This window comes from Mauremys reevesii, linkage group 12, assembly GCF_016161935.1.
Source record: "Mauremys reevesii isolate NIE-2019 linkage group 12, ASM1616193v1, whole genome shotgun sequence".
NCBI lineage: Eukaryota > Metazoa > Chordata > Testudines > Geoemydidae > Mauremys > Mauremys reevesii.
Window position 1 is genome coordinate 31,698,085 of NC_052634.1, and position 13,317 is coordinate 31,711,401.

Below are 13,317 nucleotides of genomic sequence, written 5' to 3' on the forward strand. Positions count from 1 at the left end.
TCCCCAAGTGGAGGAGTCCCAAGCTGCCCATGGAGCCAGGACTCCTGGGTTCTATTCCTGGCTCTCTCACAGACTCCCAATCTGAGCTGGTGCAGCCCATCTCGCCCTCCCTGGTGCCTCAGTTTCCCCCGTGTGAGACGGGTCCCAGTGTGAACGGCTGCAGCGCCGTGGAGAATCTCGTCCCTTCTCCTGGCGGCTCCTTGGTAGCCCTGGGAAGCAGCCAACTGCTGCAGCCCCTGGCGCCCGTCGGGGCAGCCGGGGGTGGGGGTGGGATCTGGGCAATGGGAAGAAAGAATCCCCCCTTCCCCCACCCCACCCCGGGGACATGGGGGGAGGCTGGTGCTGCGGGGGCAGAGTCCTGCAGCCCTCGCAGGAGAAGGGCAGGTTCCCGGCTTGGCTGCTGGTGGGGCACTGCTGGACTGGGGCTCCCCTGCGGGGGTGGAGATGGAGCACGGCCTGCTGGGAGCGGACGTCTCCTCTGGATGGGGAGGGTGACACTGGCCAAATTGTGGAGCCCTGTCCCCCCAGACAAGGGAGGGCCTCTCAGCCTTGCCGGCTCGTCTCTCTTTCACCAGGATCGGCCCAGCCCCTGGCCTGGCCCAGACCCCCCTTCCTCAGCGCCAGCAGCTGCCCATTGTGGGGAGTGGAGCGGCCGGGGGGTGGGGGCCTCTCAAGCCCCCCCCGGGGAGCAGGGATGGGGCACTGGGGGGCAGAGGCTGCGATGGGGGGAGGTGGGTTGGAGAGATGTCGGGGTGAAGCTGGGACTCAGGGGAATGGGGCAGGCTTCAGGGAGGAAGTGTGGGGCCCACCGGAGGAGCTGGGGGCTGGGAAGCTGCGGGGACACAGCCGGGGTAGTGGTGACACCGCAGGGGGCTGCTCAGAGGCAGTGGGCTGGGGGCAGGGCGGGAGCTCGGACAGGGTGGGGGGTCAGGCTATTGCGGGTCTCCTGTGAATGGCACCAGACTGCAGGAACCCCACGGCCGGCAGCCCCTGCTGGGGGTCTGGTCAGTGCAGCCCCGATGCACCCTGCTGGGGGCTCTGGTCACTGCAGCCCCGATGCACCCTGCTGGGGTCTAGTCACTGCAGCCCCCGCTGCACCCTGCTGGGGCTCTGGTCACTGCAGCCCCCGCTGCACCCTGCTGGGGCTCTGGTCACTGCAGTCCCCGCTGCACCCTGCTGGGGGCTCTGGTCACTGCAGCCCCCCCCCGATGCACCCTGCTGGGGGGTCTAGTCACTGCAGCCCCCCCCTCCGCTGCACCCTGCTGGGGGCTCTGGTCACTGCAGCCCCGATGCACACTGCTGGGGTCTGGTCAGTGCAGCCCCCGATGCACCCTGCTGGGGGCTCTGGTCACTGCAGCCCCCGGTGCACCCTGCTGGGGGCTCTGGTCACTGCAGCCCCCCCCCGATGCACACTGCTGGGGGGTCTGGTCAGTGCAGCCCCATGCACCCTGCTGGGGCTCTGGTCACTGCAGCCCCGATGCACCCTGCTGGGGGCTCTGGTCACTGCAGCCCCCTCCCGATGCACCCTGCTGGGGGGTCTAGTCACTGCAGCCCCCCCCCCCGATGCACCCTGCTGGGGGCTCTGGTCACTGCAGCCCACTCCCGATGCACCCTGCTGGGGGGTCTGGTCACTGCAGCCCCCCCCCGATGCACCCTGCTGGGGGCTCTGGTCACTGCAGACCCCCCCCGATGCACCCTGCTGGGGGGTCTAGTCACTGCAGCCCCGCTGCACCCTGCTGGGGCTCTGGTCACTGCAGCCCCCGCTGCACCCTGCTGGGGCTCTGGTCACTGCAGCCCCGCTGCACCCTGCTGGGGGCTCTGGTCACTGCAGCCCCCCCCGCTGCACCCTGCTGGGGGCTCTGGTCACTGCAGCCCCCCCCCGCTGCACCCTGCTGGGGGCGGAGGGCACTGCAGCCCCCCCCCCGATGCCCACTGCTGGGGGGTCTGGTCAGTGCAGCCCCCCCCCGATGCACCCTGCTGGGGGCTCTGGTCACTGCAGCCCCCCCCCGATGCACCCTGCGGGGGGGTCTGGTCACTGCAGACCACCACCGATGCACACTGCTGGGGGGTCTGGTCAGTGCAGCCCCCCCCCCCGCTGCACCCTGCTGGGGCTCTGGTCCCTGCAGCCCCCCCCCCGATGCCCCCTGCGGGGGGGTCTGGTCACTGCAGCCCCCCCCCCGCTGCACCCTGCTGGGGGCTCTGGTCACTGCAGCCCCCAACCTCACACTGGAACTGGGCGGGAGGGGGAAGGTTTCTTCTCGCGCTCCCATTGGTCAGGGCTCTGCCTCCTCTTCCTATTGGCTGTCTCGGGAGAGGCGGAGTTTCCGAGAGGGCGTCACGTGGCCTTGAGGCGTTCGCGAGGCGGCTCCTGAGCAGCCCAACCCACCGGAGCTCCCCCTCCCCCACTGCCGCCCCTCCCCCTCTGTGCCCCGCCCCAACCCCGAGCGCCCCTCCCCACTGCCGCCCTCCCCTCCTCCTCCCCGCCCCCAACACCCCCCGAGCTCCCCCTCCCCCACTGCCGCCCATCCCCCTCTCTGCCCCGCCCCCAAACCCCTGAGCTCCCCTCCCCACTGCCGCCCATCCCCTCTCTGACCCCGCCCCACCCCAGAGCTCCCCTCCCCAGTGCCGCCCATCCCCTCCTCCCCGCCCCCAACCCCCGAGCTCCCCTCCCCAGTGCCGCCCATCCCCTCTCTGCCCCGCCCCAAACACCCCCAGCTCCCTCCCCACTGCCGCCCCTCCTCTCTGTCCCGCCCCAACACCCCTGAGCTCCCCTCCCCACTGCCGCCCATCCCCTCTGCCCCCGCCCCAACCCCTCGAGCTCCCCTCCCCTCCCCTCTGCCCCTGCCCCAACACCCCCTGAGCTCCCCTCCCCACTGCTGCCCATCCCCTCTTCTGCCCCGCCCCAACACCCCCTGAGCTCCTCCCCAGTGCCGCCCATCCCCTCTCTGACCCCGCCCCAACCCCCAGGCTCCCTCACCCCAAGTGCCGCCCATCCCCTCTCTGCCCCGCCCCCAACCCCTGAGCTCCCCTCCCACTGCCGCCCATCCCCTCTCTGCCCTGCCCCAACCTCCCGAGCTCCCTCCCAAGTGCCGCCCATCCCCTCTCTGCCCCTGCCCCAACACCCCCGAGCTCCCCGATGCCGCCCATCCCCTCTTCTGCTCCCGCACTCAAAACCCCTGAGCTCCCCTCCCCAGTGCCGCCCATCCCCTCTCTGCCCCACCCCCAAACACCCCCAGGCTCCCTCCCCAGTGCCGCCCATCCCCTCTCTGCCCCGCCCCAACACCCCTGAGCACCCCCTCCCCACTGCCGCCCATCCCCTCACTGCCCCGCCCCAACCCTCCTGAGCTCCCTCCCCAGTGCCGCCCATCCCCTCTTCTGCCCCCGCCCCAATACCCCCGAGCTCCCCTCCCCAGTGCCGCCCATCCCCTCTCTGCCCCGCCCCCAACACCCCCGACCTCCCCTCCCCGGTGCCGCCCATCCCCTCTCTGCCTCGCCCCCAACACCCCCTGAGCTCCCCTCCCGATGCCGCCCATCCCCTCTCTGCCCCTGTCCCCAACACCCCAGAGCTCCCGATGCCGCCCATCCCCTCTTCTGCTCCACTCAAACACCCCCGAGCTCCCCCTCCCCAGTGCCGCCCATCCCCTCTCTGCCCCCACCCCAAACACCGCCCAGAGCTCCCCTCCCCAGTGCCACCCATCCCCTCTCTGCCCCGCCCCCAACCCCCGAGCTGCCCCTCTCCCGGTGCCGCCCATCCCCTCTCTGCCCCGCCCCAACACCCCCAAGCTCCACCTCCTCCAATGCCGCCTCTCCTCTCTGACCCCGCCCCCAACACCCCCGAGCTCCCCTCCCCGATGCCGCCCATCCCCTCTCTGCCCCGCCCCAACACCCCCGAGCTCCCTTTCCCAAGTGCCTCCCATCCCCTCTTCTGCCCCGCCCCAACACCCCGACCTCCCTTTCCCCTCTCTGCCCCGTCCCCAAACACCCCAGAGCTCCCCTCCCCAGTGCCGCCCATCCCCTCTTCTGCCCCTGCCCCATCATCCCCCAAGGACCCCTCCCCAGTGCCGCCCATCCCCCTCTGCCCCGCCCCAAACACCCCTGAGCTCCCCAATGCTGCCCATCCCCTCTTCTGCCCCTGCTCCAACACCCCAGGCTCCCCTCCCCAGTGCCGCCCATCCCCTCTCTACCCCGCCCCAACACCCCCAATCTCCCCCTCTCCCAGTGCCGCCCATCCCCCTCTCTGCCCCCGCCCCAAACACACCCCGACACTGCTCCTGGGTTTGGGAGGGGAACAGGCGAAAGGACCAAAGAAGCAAGAGACGAAGAGAAAGGAGGGAGGGATGGATGGATGGAGGAAAAGGTGAAACAAAAAGAACAAACCCTAATGTCCCCAGTGATTTTAAGGGACAAATCCAGGTGCAGAATAAAATTCTGCCTCCTTAAGCTCGTGTTTTCCATGCCTAGAATTCAACTGTCACCAGATGGATCAGACTGAACAGGTTTCAAACCTCGAGGAGGCTCTTACCTTCTAAACAGGGACGGCTGGTCTCTAGTAAAATCACTAAAAGGGAAGGAGAAAACTCGAAAGAGGTTCCTCCTGGCGCTCACGTCCGTGAACCCAAATACTCTCTCAGTCCTCAAAGAGAGACCTGGAGAAGGAGACTTGCTGAAGCAAAGCCACAGGGGTCTCTGAGGTTTCCCTGGCCCCTCGCCCCTGTCCTGCCTGGCTGATGTCAGCATCTCTCTGTGAGGTCACCACCTCCCCACCGCCTTGGACCAATAGTCTGAGGTCCTGCAAAAGGCCTTTGTGATGTCACTGCCACACCCCTCCCTTGCTGTGCTAATGTCCTGCCCCTGGCCAGGCACTTTGGAGGTTTGAGCTACTCCCTGGGGATCACCCCACTCAAGGAGCGTTCGTTCTAGGCAGCAAGCCGGCTAGACAGGAAAACATCAGACGCTGCTCCCAATGCTACACTCAGTTTTTCAGAAATTGGTCGACTTTATGACCAGAAGAGACCATTAGAGCATCTAATCTGACCCCCTGCATATCACAGGCCTCCTGAATGACACAATAGCTACTTTTGGGGCAAACACATTCCAGAAAGGCATCTAGTCTTCATTAAATGACATCAGGAGATGGCAAATCCACCACTTTCCTTGGTAGCTTGTTCCTGTGGTGAATCATCCTCGCTGTTGAATATTTGTGTCTTATTTGTAATATGAATTTGTCTCTTTTCACCTTCCAGCGATTGGGTCTTGTTATGCCTTTCTCTGCTCGATTAAAGAGCCCTTTTATACCCAATCTCTTCTCTCCATTAAGGCCCTTCAACACTTCAATGAAGTCACCTTTCAATCTTCTTTTGATATGCTAAACAGGTTGAGCTCCTTCAATAGCTCACTAGAAGGCATTTTTCTCCAGCCCTCAGAACATTTATTGGCTCTTTGGTCATCAGATTCCTGAACTGCAGCTGGATGTGGCTCTTGTTCTTCTGCACAGCACAGCTCCTGGAGAAGAAGGATCTGCAAATGTACATTCGTATGATACCTTTGTTTAATTGATGAAAACATAAACTAGACACTTAGAGGATTGGAACGGATTTCAGCTGATGGACAGCTTTGCTAGGTTTTTATGCATTTGGACAGCGAAATGTTGAGTGTTTACATTCATTTCAAGCACCCCCGTATAGTGGAGCCCCTGAACAGAATGGAGAATGGAAATGAAAATGTTTTCCTTTTTTTTAAAAAAAGGAAAGAAGGTTATAAGAGAACACAGGAGTTTGAACGAAGGACCACTTGAGCTGCAGTTAAGCACTCTAACACTGAGCTATACCCCCATGACAACAGGAGTATAGAATTGTGATCTCCAGGACTTTGAAGGACAGACCCTGCTTCATTGAGCTCCGTTGCCATTCCCAGACCACAGGTGGTTTTAAAAATGGGGTTTGATTAAACTTCTTAAATGTGGCAACCACCACAGCTTGCGCACCCACCGATATAGCTTCTCCCACTGACATAGCTGCCACCTCTTGGGGAAGTGGATTAACTGCACCCACAGGAAAACTCTCTCCCCTCAGCATAGAGCAGTGGTTCTCAAGCTGTGGGTCAGGACCCCAAAGTGGGTCATAACCCTGTTTTAATGGGGTTGCCAGGGCTGGCATTAGACTTGTTGGTGCCTGAGGCTGAAGCCAAAAGTCTGAGCCCCAGCACTGAATCCCTCAAGCTTTGGTTTTGCACTCCCTTAACTGGGGCAGGGCTCAGGCTTTGGCTCCCCCCTGCCCCTGCCTGGTGTGGAGGGGCTTGGTCCCTCTTTCCAGGGCCATATAGTAAGGTTTTTTTTTTTTTTTTAGCTGAAGGGGGTTGCAGTGAAAGGAAGTTTGAGAAACCCTGGCATAGAGCCTCTGAATATGTCTAGACTTGGCTCCCTGTGACACCGTGGGTGATCAGACACTGAAAGTGCAGCCATGGAGACACCACACACCAGCCTTGCCCAGCAGGCAAGAATCAAACCTTCACAGAGAGATGCCTGTTGTTTTTTAACCCATCTCCCTAAGCCCTCAGCCACCACCACTTAACAAAGGGGCTTTTCTACATGATGGTTCTGGTCTCACTGAAGGGTCATTTCCAATTGTTTGCTCAGACCAGCATTAGGGAAAATGGTGCCCTGAGCAAAGCTTGTACTTTGGCACTTCCCCATTGCCCCTGGACGATCCCCACTCCCCCTTTACCACTAGCTCCTGCACTCCCAACCCTTGCACCTCCTTCACCCCTAACTCCTGCCCCCTCCTGTGCCCCCTTTGCCCTTAACTCCCTGTGCCACCAGCCATTGCCCCTCTCCTGCAGCCCCTTCACATGGTTCCAGTGCTGGGGGCCCTGCACTTGTTCTCCCTTTCCCTGGGCTTTGGCATCACTAGCCCCTGCTTAGCGAGGAGGGTTCAGTGGTTCCCAAAATGTGGGGCATGACTCCTAGGGGGACACAGAGGAACATTCATAGGGGCACCTCAGGGTCTGAGCCAGCCCCCATGGAGGGAGCAGCACTCAGCACCACTCTGCCCCAGCTCTTCTCCAACCCCACCCTCAGCCTGGGGCTCTGGCTCCCAGCTCAGCCTCGACCCCCTTACCCCTGTCTGCACCCCTCTCCCCTGCAAGCAACAGCCCCACTCCCAGCCTCGGTTTCCGATTGGGGTTTCCGAGGGTCCACAGCCATGGATAAGAGGGCACAGAGTGAAATGTTTGGGGACCCCTGGTTTAGGGTGATGTTCTCAATGGCTTCTATGCAGTCCAATAAAAGCTATTCCTCACCCACCCAGCCCTCCATCAGGACGGACTAGGTATGTTCTGCTGCCCCTCACTCATGCAGGAAGGATAATAACATTTCATTCCACTCAATGCTAAAGTGATTTGTAACCCACCAGCAGCCAAAACTGGTCATTTTGGGAAAGTGGCTCCATCATGCTGCATAGCTAGGCAGAGTAGGTGTGTCTGTGCAAACACGCTCTGTTCCTGAAGTCTTTCCCCCAGCTCCTCACTAGATGTGAGGGGGGAGCTCATTCAGCCCCTGCTTCCGCTTAGTGTTTAAAAACTCCTTATTGTCCCTATCTCTGCTGGCCTTAGATTTCTCCTCCTGTCTTCTTCTTGCCAGCTCAGATGAGGTGGCCGAGTGGTTAAGGTGATGGACTGCTAATCCATTGTGCTCTGCACGCATGGGTTCAAATCCCATCCTCATCGGATGCTTTTAGTCGTCGCCCCTCCTTTGTAGACAAACATGTACCCCTTTGGTACAATGACAGATCAAACAATGTTCCTTCTTGCAAACAAAAACCTTCTCAGAAACTCAGAACTCCCTTGCTTTAAATAAAATGTCTAAATCCCAGATTTCTTAAAAAAAAATTCTCTAGTGCTGTATTTCTTAGTTTTTATCTAAAAATGGAACATCCTCATCATCTCCCCCAAACACCCTGGGACCTGCCCAAATTATTAAAATACCATCAACCCGAGCAAGGCCAGAGCAGTGAACCAGAGCTAGTGTCTAGGCCAAGCTGCTCTGAAGGAGGCAACTCAAACATTTTCTCCCTGCTTCCCTTGGCAAGGTCTGACTCAGAAAATAAAATTCCCCAAACTGGAAATTTTCTGCTGAAAAACCAGTACTAGTCTGGTTGGGGACTTTGGTTTGAAAGTATTATTGTTATTATACTCTTCTGATTTCTGAATCAGTTCAGTTTTTTCTCCTCCAGGTGTGTTTCCAGCTGCTGAGCTGTGGGGGAGAGAGGCCAAGTCATGATGTCTCTTCCCGTCTTTCATAGCTTCTTCCAACTTGCTAGGAAGCTCCTTTGCTACCATGAGTCAAGCAGTGTCCATTGTCGCTGTGCTATCTCGGAGAAGCCTGCATTGTACACGGTTCCTGGATAGTCCTTGGGAGTGTGGATCCCTTCAATGGGCCAGCAGCGAGTCTGGCTCCTCCTTGTCGCACCTGGAAAGGCTGGTGGGGGCATTTCCCAACCTCATAACATATCCCAGTAACGCACACAGAGCAAAACTTCATAACTTCCCAAATCCAATGCGAGCACACACAATCCAACACAATATTAATGTTCAGCAGATCAAGACTTTTGAAATGACACTCACAAGGCAGACTTTGTACAAACCATCTCATCATTATATGAGAGTGGTGAATATGGGGCTTCCAGGTGCTGCTTTGAGCACAGCGTGCACACACCTGGGCTTACACTGCAATGGAGACGTAGCCTCAGAGTCCATCTCCAGGGATAAAGGTGGCAGCAGGGCTGGCCTGGGTCATCTGACTTGGGCTCATGGAGCTAAAGCTGAGGGCTAAAACTGTGGTGCAGATATTTGTGTTCACGCTGAAGCCTGGGTTCAGAAACCTCACCCTCGTGGGGCCTCAGAGGTTGGGCTCAAGCCCATATGTCTGCACTGTAATTTTATAGTCTTGCAGCCCAAGCCCCATTACCCTGAGTCAGCTGAACTGGGCTTTGAGACAGGTGCCCTGGGTGTGTTAATCACAGTGTAAACTTAATGTTAGGATACGTCTCCAGTGCAATGAAACACCCATACCAGGTGCCCCAAAAGCAGCAATGGGAGTTGAACCCAGGATCTCCTGTTTACAAAACTGAGGTTTTAACCAGCTAAGCCATGGCACCTGCTGTGATTTAAAGCTTCATGTCTGCCCACACCTGACTCTCTGTCAATCCCCCACTGGGCCCTGACAAGTGTTGCTCATGTTTGGATTCTGTAAAGCAGAGGAGCAGGGGAAGGTTTACGCTGCAGTGCGTGGAGTGATTCTTTGCCCAGGTCTACGCTACAAAATTAGGTCGGTGTAATTACATTACTTAGGGTTTAAAAATTTACATCCCCCCAAGCAATGCAGTTATATCAACCCAGCCTCAGGGCAGACAGCAGCTCAGCTGTCAGAACTTTCTGGAGCTATGAAAGGAGGGCCCAGCCTCTGTAGCAGGAATGCAGGGCAGGCGAGTTCATGGTGGGATACTGGTGGAGGCCAGTTATGGTGATATAATGACCAGCAGCATTTACACTGACAATTTGTCGCTTTAAGTTTGCTGCACAAAGCTCTAGGCCTCTCGTCAAGGTGGTTTTATTTTGTCACCAAAACAGGGCAGTTTTGTCGCCAGACGTGGCATTGCAGTGTGTGCACCAGCCACAAGCTGCTGACTGAGGAGCGTTGTGTGTTTTCTACACACCTGAGCAATATAATGATGCTGAAATAACTTTGTAGTGCAGACCTGGCCAAAGATTCACACACACACACACACACACACACACAGCTTGCAAGGAAAACTCACCTGCTCCTCTGCTTTGCAGAATCCAAACACAAGCAAAGCTTTTCAGGCCCCAGTGGGGATGGCAGGAAGTCAGGTGTGAGCAGACAGTGTGTTTTCACCACAGGCAGGCACCATGGCTTAGCTAGCTAAGAGCTTGTTCTGTAAATGAGAGATCCTGGGTTCAACTCCCAGTGGTACCTTGTTGATGAACTCTTGGGTGTACTTGGTATTGGCTACTCAGAGGACCATACACAGAGCTAGATGGGCCTCTGGTCCAGCCCAGTACAGCTGTTTAAATTACACTCACAGGCACTGATAACAGCATTACTGAAAGTTTGAGTGTTAAGAGCTGATAGGTCAGTGGTCCAGTCTCTCAGTGCATTTTTTACCATTCCAGGAGCAACCACGGCAGTTCTGGGGAGAGCTCTGGCTGCCAGGGGATCCAGCTAGGAGAGGGCGTGCTGGGGGCTCTGGAGGCCAGTCCAGTGGGGCTGTCAGAGGTGGCTTTACCAGTGGGGAGGCGCTAGGTCACATGTTGGTGGGATGGGGAAGTAGGGACTACAGGATGTGAGGCTGGCTAAAATGAAACTGTCCAAAACCTCCCCTTTGCTCCAGCTAAAGGCCCTACTTTGGCCTCTCCTTTCATAAAAATCTCCATATCTACCCCAGCTCAGAAACCCCTTTCTCCCATGGGTATTTTCACAGTTTCTTCCTTTTTCATGGTCTCGTACAAGTATTTTGCCATGGAAATGATCAAGTACATTTAACACGAGAAAAACAATCAAACGACACATCTGTATCTCCTTCCTCAAGCATGGTGTCTCAATTTATATATAGAAAAGTCTAGGCAGGCAGAGTCACTCCTATGCTGTTTAGGGGTGGGATAGCTCAGTGGTTTGTGCATTTACTTACTAAATGCAGCATTGTGAGTTCAATTATTGAGAGGCCCCTTAGGAATCTGGGGCAAAATCAGTACTTGGTCCTGCTAGTGAAGGCAGGGGGCTGGACTCAATGGTCCCTTCCAGTTCTAGGGATAGGGTGCCTCCATTATCTTTTTTCTTACTTCACATCAGACCCAGGACTTGCACTCCAGCAGTTCTTGGGGCCATGGGACAGAACTGAGCTTCACTGGCAGCAGTGAGGAAGAACGGTTGGGACTGAGCTGTCTGGGGAATATTTTAATCCTTATCTAATTTTCAGAGGATTAAATCCAATGCTGACTTCCACTTCTCCATCTCTCCCAAGGAAATGATGTTTCTGTGCAAAGTACCTGCAAACCTTTTAACAATAAGAAGTGAAATGAAATGGCCACATGATGGCAACAGAACCTAAGAAATTTGTTATTCTCTAAGGTGCCACACGTACTCCTGTTCTTTTTGAGGATACAGATCAACCATGGCTCTGCCCTCTGAAACGTGCTGGGATGATGGAAGCCATGTTCTTGTTAAGTTCCAATCGAGCATTGAAGCTGAAAAGGAGATGTTTTTTGTTTGATTTCTGTGGCCCCACCTCTAATCCTACTAGACACCTCTTTCCTCCCATGACAGCCAGGAATAGAACCCACAGGCATGACTTACTGGCCCCCGACCCTGCTCCACTACTTTGAGGAGAACCTCTGAGACCCCTCTGCTTGCCCCTCACCTCCCTGCTTGTACTGGCACTTTGCAAAGGGGCTTCCATGGAGCAGTTTTGACTCACTGCCCAGGAGGTGTAATTTTAGAGCAGGTTCCAAATAGTGCAATTAATTCAGTTTCAGAAGGGGCAGCAGATGTCAGTGTAAGAGGGAGCCATTAAAGAACTCTACACTTACTTAGAGAGCAGTACATAATGAGCTCCTATGGATTTGGTAAACGTACAGAGACTCTGCTGCTGCCTGCATGAACTGAGCAGCACATGACCTGTAAACAGCTGCCATACTTGAAATGATACACGTCTGAAAGTTACAAGGAACAACGATCTGTGTTAAAGGAAGGTTGACATTTTATTAGCGCCCCAATTGATGCCATGTGCACAAAGAGAGGTTTGAATGTAACAGGGGGAGTTTGCTAAATCTTGGTTATTTATTTTTCTAAGAGATTCCTGTCCACCCCCAGGAGAGTTTTTTCCAGGGTCCCAATGGCAACTTAGTTACCAAATGTAATACAGACTAGTCCATTCCTCCCAAGTGGATGTGGTTCTTGTTCTTCTGCACATTGTAGCCCATGGAGGCCAAGGACCTGCAAATGTGTCTTCATGTGCCTTTGTTTCATTGATGAGAAAACAAACCTAGACACTTAGAGGATTGGAACTGATTTCAGCTGGGGACATGTTTTGCATAGGTTTTATGCATTTGCACTTGCAGAGAAAACATTGAGTGTGTCCATTCATTTTCAAGGATCCTTTATTTAGTGGAGCTCCTGAAATAGGAAATATTTTTACTTGAAAGAATGACTTTGTGAGGGGTACTTGGATTTGAACCTAAGGGATCACTTGATCTGCAGTCAAACATCTCTTACCACTGAGTCATATACCCCATGACATTTACACAGCTGGAAGTCTATAATCTTAAGTGGATTTTGGGAAGGGACGGGCTCTGCCTCAGAGAGCTCTCCTCTTTCATCCCAGACTACAGGGTTTTAAAAATGGGGCTTGATTAAACTTTTTTATATATATATGTAGACACTACAGCTTGCACACCCACTCAACATAGCTTCCCAGTGATACAGCTACCACTCGGAGAGATGGGTTAACTGTATCGACGGACAGCTCTTCTCCTCCAATTTAGATAGTCATTATTTATGAATAGGTGGGAATAACTCCCCTGAATGGACAGCAACCAATGTACTAGATATTGCTGTGCCTGCATTCAATATGGGTAACTGGTCATATTGGGCTGGATTAGTAGGAGCGTTGCCAGATCAAGGAAGTGGGATTATTCCTCATTCACTGGTGAGGCCACATCTGAGTATTGTGTCCAGTTTTCACGCTCCCACACTATAGAAACAAATTGTAGAGAGTCTAGGGAGGGCAATAAATCCTGCCAACCACAGAGGAAGTTGTGGTTCTTAGTTCTCAGTGGAGCTGGTCTTGTCTCACTCTAAGCTAAGTGTCTACATGAAAGAATAATGTGGCTTAGCAAGTGTTTTAATTGAACAGCTGTTGCATGTCCACCCTGTGTCACTGAGCACATCCATGCTAGCATCTCTTGGATTGCCGAGAGCAGTGCATCAGGGGTAGCTGGCTGCAGGGTGCTTTAGAAAGGTTTGCAATGAGCCACTGCTGCACGGCATGATGCAGGTTTCATCCTATCAGGTTTTCTATCAGGTTTTTCTTAGCAGGGATGCCCATTGGTCCATGGGCATCCTCGCCAGATTGCCAGCTGCTTTTCAACTGCAACAAAGTGTGGGAGAGACAGTGTGTGCTATGAAGAGTGAGGTGTCGTGACACTGTCTCTAAGTTCAGACAGCTGCTGAAGTAACCAGTCCTGAGGCAGGAACAGCCACGACATCAGCCTCCCTTCTCTCACTGGCTCAGCTCAGCACAGCAC

The 13,317-nt window shown here is 55.5% G+C and overlaps 1 non-coding gene across 1 annotated transcript; it reads left to right on the plus strand.

The window, feature by feature from the left end:
* The first annotated feature begins 7,640 nt into the window (after positions 1-7,640).
* On the plus strand, positions 7,641-7,722 carry TRNAS-GCU. The gene has a single exon. It is a non-coding gene; the product is annotated as a tRNA-Ser (tRNA).
* Positions 7,723-13,317: the final 5,595 nt, after the last annotated feature.